The 6,351-nt window shown below is 41.3% G+C and overlaps 1 long non-coding RNA gene across 1 annotated transcript; it reads left to right on the forward strand.

The window, feature by feature from the left end:
* Positions 1 to 964: 964 nt before the first annotated feature.
* Positions 965 to 3,721, forward strand: LOC119332460. The gene is made up of 3 exons (XR_005160943.1): positions 965 to 1,306; positions 1,378 to 2,324; positions 3,253 to 3,721. It is a non-coding gene; the product is annotated as an uncharacterized LOC119332460 (long non-coding RNA).
* The last annotated feature ends 2,630 nt before the right edge of the window (positions 3,722 to 6,351 follow it).

A 6,351-nucleotide genomic window follows, 5' to 3' on the forward strand; every position in this document is an offset into this window, starting at 1 on the left:
AAATAAATTACATTAATAAATGCTCATGGAATTTGAGAAAACATTCACGTATTAATTTAACCAAAATCCATATAAATAAATTATGAATTATACAAATATTTGTATTTTTTAAGTGTTCATTTATATTAATTTAACGAAAATCATATAATTAAAGTAAGAATTATACAAAAAACTATATAAGTAAATTATGAACACTTGGGATGTCCATGTATTATATTTATAAAAAACATTGAATGAAAAATTATATTTATAATTATTTATATATTAGTGGAATGCATGGCCACATGATAGCTCGAGGTTGCTGGTTGAATCATCAAGGCTGTAATCTTTCTTTCTTTTGGTTAAGAATTTAAATTTATTTTGTTCAGCCAAAAAAATATGAAGGTTTGCTTCCTCTTAGGAGGCCGTAGGTGCCCAGTTCAAACCCCCGGCGCACTATTTTTTTCAAATGCAATTTTCGGATTAATATTTTAATACAATTAGTTTAGTCATCAGGATATAAATTCTATGCATTAGCAGTACTATCGTAGGTAATCTGATGTGTTGGCTAGCAACTCAGCCGTGCAGCACAGAGGTGAGAGGTTCGAACCCTTGCCGATGTAATTTTTATTTCAATACATACAATAATTTGTGCTGTCTCACTGACAGGTGGGACCTGCTCGGAGCCACGTACCTGCTGATGTTTATTTGTATGCTTTCTTACATATGGGACCCATCTTATGCCACGTACGCAGAGCATACGGCTCCAGACGGAAATACGGTGCCAAGTCAGTGGTACAAACAGCAAATGCACTGTATTTGCACCGCTAAGTCAACTTTTTACATCTATGCCGCAAATTCTAGCACTAAAGTGATCATCCTTGCCAAGTTCTAGCATCGCTAGTGTAATTGACTCTTGTTTTTTCCGTCCCACATCACACCACCCCTCCGGCCCTCCCGCTATCAGAAAAACCGGAAAGAAAAACCACACACCGCCCCTCCTCTCCATCCACCCCTCGACCTCTCTCTTTCCCTCTGCTCGTGCTCGGGCGCCGCCCCCATCTCCCGCTCCGGTAGTGCCCCTACTGCTCTGCCGAGCCGACCTCTTCTTAGGGCGTGTCGGCAGGAGCAGATCCACCTCTCCACTCCCTCTCGCGATAGCGCTCCAGACCCCCACCCCACGCCCGGCCGCCGCTAGGGTATCTTACCCTCGCTGCCCCGCCGCCACCTCTCCTCGCTTTCCCCCACCCCCGCCACACTGTTTGCCCTCTCATGTTTCGATCTGGAAAGCGGGAGAGGACTGATCTTCAAGGCGTCGAGCTCTGAGGTACTCCCTCCACTATTTTTTCCCTCTCTCTCTTTATCTCTCTCACTCAATCTCGACTTGGCAAGCGACAGCGACGGTGAATGGGCAGCGCGGGCCTCGAGCAGGATCATGGGGGAGCAGGGGAGGCTGGAGGCTGCTCATCATATCCACCCCCATCACATAGCCGCCCTCGCTCGCCAAGAAACTGATGAGGGGGTCTGACCTCAGTGACCACTCTGGACGACACCTTTCCCCACCAGCCTCATCCTCCTAATTCGTTTTAATCATTCGAATTTTTTTGTGTGACCACAATTGAGAAATACGATGATATGAATACATCAAGGTGTTTTGATTCTCCCCATTCTGTATGTTTGCAATGGAGTGTATATATTGTTGATTTATGTCATGGTGTTTGATTTTGATCGCAAAGGATTCATGCAGAGAGAAAGTGCAAAAGCTATGGGCAACTCCTATATGACTGGCGCCATCGGTAAGGATTTCTTTTATCTCGTAAGCTAGCTTACTTTTGGGTCTAAGCAAAGTTTATTTCTATCACCGATTTATTCACCTTATTGGGTCGGTGGGGTTAATATATACTCCCCCGTTCCTAAATACTTGTCTTTCTAAGCATTTCAACAAATGACTACATACGGAGCAAAATGAGTGAATCTACACTCTAAAATATGTCTACATACATCCGTATGTAGTAGTCATTTGAAATGTCTAGAAAGACAAATATTTAGGAACGGAGGGAGTATACATCAAAGCATGTGGAGAGGAATGACACTCACGGGCAATTGTTGGCGTGAGCTGATGCGATCCCGCTGTGGCAATTGGGATGGGTAGATGGGGAGGCATGGTGGAGGCCGGTGGCAGCATATGGCAAGATAACAATGAGCGAGGCGGCGGCAGTGTACGGTGGCACGACCATTGTGTGGCAGCCGTCGCATAGACGTCGAAGGAGCACCAGCGACGCATGCACACACACACACACTGCTGGTGCTGCTGGAGGCTATGGGGCTGAGCGAGGATGCGAGTGGTACAGTGATCCGTCTTCACTGCTATTTTTATCTGGTTAATTTACTATCTGTCAAAGTAGTTTGCTAGATGATGAAATTTATCTTTCATTTTGTTCATTCTGCTCTAGATACTCTACCTGTTTTTACACATGATATGGGAAATAATTTTCACTAGGCAAAGTATGGCTATAATATGAACAATGGTTCGTGTGAAATTCCTCATGACCTATCCAAATATATTACCGGTTTGCCGTTCAGAACAGAAATTATAATGACAGATATACTTTCTTAATTCTGAAACTTATGGTATCTTGTGCACGCAGTATATTAAGTTAATTTATGATCTATGAGATCATATACCCGGATTTACAAAGGCAGAAGTGGTACTAAGTACTGTGAGATACATCATTAGTTTAATGTCAGGTTCAAAAAATGAATGCTTTTGTTTTTTTATTGTTGTATCTATCTGCATATAGCTGTTAAAAAAATAGCTAGCATTATATCAAATTGAAAAATCTTACAAATGTGTCCTATCAGTTTTGAACCTTATAGCTTATACTCACACATGAGTTTTGTTTGATATTTCTATATTAATAAAGCATGCAGTTGTTCAAGATTTTTCAACCTTTGCTCTATCTGTCAGCAAAATCATACCTGCCCCTGTTAACTTTTTTTTATTAGAAAAGGAGGATTACCCCCGGCATCTGCATCTGATCGATGCATACAGCCATTTTAAATAGTATGCTTGTCAAATAGTGGAAGTACTGCTAGATTTCCATTTGTGGGTTTCCATTTTACTGAAGTTCACTTCTTTTTTGATATTCCCTGCAAGGAAAAACTACTATTCATCACTGCGTATGTGTTTCTGCACTGTTTGTTTGATTATTTTATTTCCTTTTCTTAGAAAAAGAAATATTTATTGTTACCTTTTGTCCACATTTTTTGTAGGGCTGGTAGCATTACTATCAAAAACACCGGCATGGGTTGATTCTTGGTATCTATAATGCACGCGGCACGCCATGGTCGTCTTCCACCACACTGCGGCCGCCACACGACGCCTCCAACCCTCCAAAGCATGTCACCTCAATGGTCGCCGTCGCCTCGTACTCCAGCTCTCCCAGCCACTACCGCAGGTCGCCGCCTCTGTCCCTCCAAAGAACAACGCCTCTCTGGTTGCAGCCTCCTTCCCACGGAGACCAACGACGGGGAGGAGGAGCTGGGCGAGGCAGGGAGGCCAAGGGCGAAGTGCAGTGGGAGCTTCATTCGGATAGAACGTGGTGTAGCCTTGTAGGTCAAGGGTTGACTCGTTAACATCTTGCAGGCCTAAAGCTATGTGAAAGGATATAGTTGATACGTCTCCAACGTATCTATAATTTTTGATTGTTCCATACTATTATATTATCTGTTTTGGATATTATCTGTTTTGGATGTTAATGAGCTTATTTATACACTTTTATATTATTTTTTAGGTTGGATAGGATATAGTTGTTGATACGTCTCCAATGAATCTATAATTTTTGATTGTTTAATACTATTATATTATCTGTTTTGGATATTAATGGGCTTATTTATACACTTCTATATTATTTTTTGAACTAACCTACTAACCCAAGGCCGAGTGCAAATTGCTGTTTTTTTGCCTATTTCAATGTTCCGTAGAAAAGAAATATCAAACGAAATAAAACCTTCGGGAGAGTTATTTTTGGAACAAACGTGATCCAGGGGACTTGGAGTGGATGTCAAAAAAGAAACGAGGCAGCCACGAGGCAGGGAGGCACGCCTGCCCCCCTGGGCGCGTCCCCACCCTCGTGGGCCCCTCGCAGCTCCACCGAGCTACTTCTTCCTCCTATATATATATCTATATACCCCGAAAATATCCGGAAGCACCACAAAACCCTATTTCCACCGTCGCAACCTTCTGTACCCAAGAGATCCCATCTTGGGGCCTTTTCCGGAGCTCCGCCGGAGGGGGAATCAATAACGGAGGGCTTCTACATCAACACCATAGCTTCTCCGATGATGTGTGAGTAGTTTACCTTAGACCTTCGGGTCCATAGTTATTAGCTAGATGGCTTCTTCTCTCTCTCTTTGGATCTCAATACAAAGTTCTCGATCTTCTTGGAGATCTATTCGATGTAACTCTTTTTGCGGTGTGTTTGTCGAGATTCGGTGAATTGTGGGTTTATGATCAAGATTATCTATGAACAATATTTCGTTCTTCTCTGAGTTCTTATATGTATGATTTAATTTTCTTTGCAAGTCTCTTCGAATTATCAGTTTGATTTGCCCTACTAGATTGGTCTTTCTTGCAATGGAAGAAGTGCTTAGCTTTGGGCTCAATCTTGCGGTGTCCTTTCCCAGTGACAGCAGGGGCAACAAGGCACGTATTGTATTGTTGCCATCGAGGATAAAAAGATGGGGTTTATACTATATTGCTTGAGTTTATCCCTCTACATCATGTCATCTTGCTTAATGCGTTACTCTGTTCTTATGAACTTAATACTCTAGATGCATGCTGGATAGCGGTCGATGTGTGGAGTAATATTAGTAGATGCAGAATCGTTTCGGTCTACTTGTCGCGGACGTGATGCCTATATACATGATCATGCCCACATGTTCTCGTAATTATGCACTTTTCTATCAATTGCTCGACAGTAATTTGTTCACCCACTGTAATACTTATGCTATCTTGAGAGAAGCCACTAGTGAAACCTATGGCCCTCGGGTCTATCTTTTATCATATAAGTTTCCAATTTATTTTCTTTCGCAATCTTTACTTTTAATCTATATCATAAAAATACCAAAAAATATTTATCTTATTATCTTTATCATATCTCACTTTCCTAAGTGACCGTGAAGGGATTAACAACCCCTTTATCGCGTTGGTTGCGAGGTTCTTATTTATTTGTGTAGCATTCTCCATTTTATGCCTTGAAGAGGATTCAAACCTCCACGCTCTTCAGCACGAGATTTTGAGTCTCGCGTGTCTACCATTTCACCATCAAGGCATCTTAAAAGTGAATCGTATTCCATGAATATGATATCTATCTAATGTGATATATGGAATATATGACAAGTGTAGTCTCCTACTGGATTGATACCTTGGTTCTCAAAAACTGAGGGAAACACTTACGCTACTTTACTACATCAAACTTTCCTCTTCACGGGAAAACCAACGCATTGCTCAAGAGGTAGCAAGAAGAATTTATGGTGCAGTTGCCGGGGACGGGGAGGTTGCACCAAGTCAAGTCAAGATTTGATCTCCCGTCAACAAGCCATGTCTGGCGCCGTTGCCGGGCAGATCTACGCACAAGTCAAGACATACCAAGTACCCATCACAAACTCTTATCCCTCGCATTACATTATTTGCCATTTGCCTCTCGTTTTCCTCTCCCCACTTCACCCTTGTCGTTTTATTCGCCCACTTTTCCGCTCGCCTCTTTTCCATTCGTATCTTTTTGCTTGCCTCTTGTTTGCTTGTGTGTTGGATTGTTTGTCATGATGGCTCAAGATAATACTAAATTGTGTGACTTTTCCAATACTAACAATAATGATTTTATTAGCACTCCGATTGCTCCTCTTACCGATGCTGAATCTTGTGAAATTAATACTGCTTTGCTGAATCTTGTCATGAAAGATCTGTTTTCTGGCCTTCCTAGTGAAGATGCCGCTACCCATCTAAACATCTTTGTTGATTTGTGTGATATGCAAAAGAAGAAATATGTGGATAATGATATTGTTAAATTGAATCTATTCCCGTTTTCGCTTAGAGATCATGCTAAAACTTGGTTTTCGTCTTTGCCTAAAAATAGTATCGATTCATGAAATAAGTGCAAAGATGCTTTTATCTCTAAGTATTTTTCTCTCCCTAAGATCATCTCTCTTACAAATGATATTATGAATTTTAAGCAACTTGATCATAAACATGTTTCACAAGCTTGGGAGATGATGAAATTAATGATACATAATTGCCCTACACATGGTTTGAATCTTTGGATGATTATACAAAATTTTTATGCCGGATTGAATTTTGCTTCTAGAAATCTT

Source organism: Triticum dicoccoides, chromosome 7A, assembly GCF_002162155.2.
Source record: "Triticum dicoccoides isolate Atlit2015 ecotype Zavitan chromosome 7A, WEW_v2.0, whole genome shotgun sequence".
Classification (NCBI taxonomy): Eukaryota; Viridiplantae; Streptophyta; class Magnoliopsida; order Poales; family Poaceae; genus Triticum; species Triticum dicoccoides.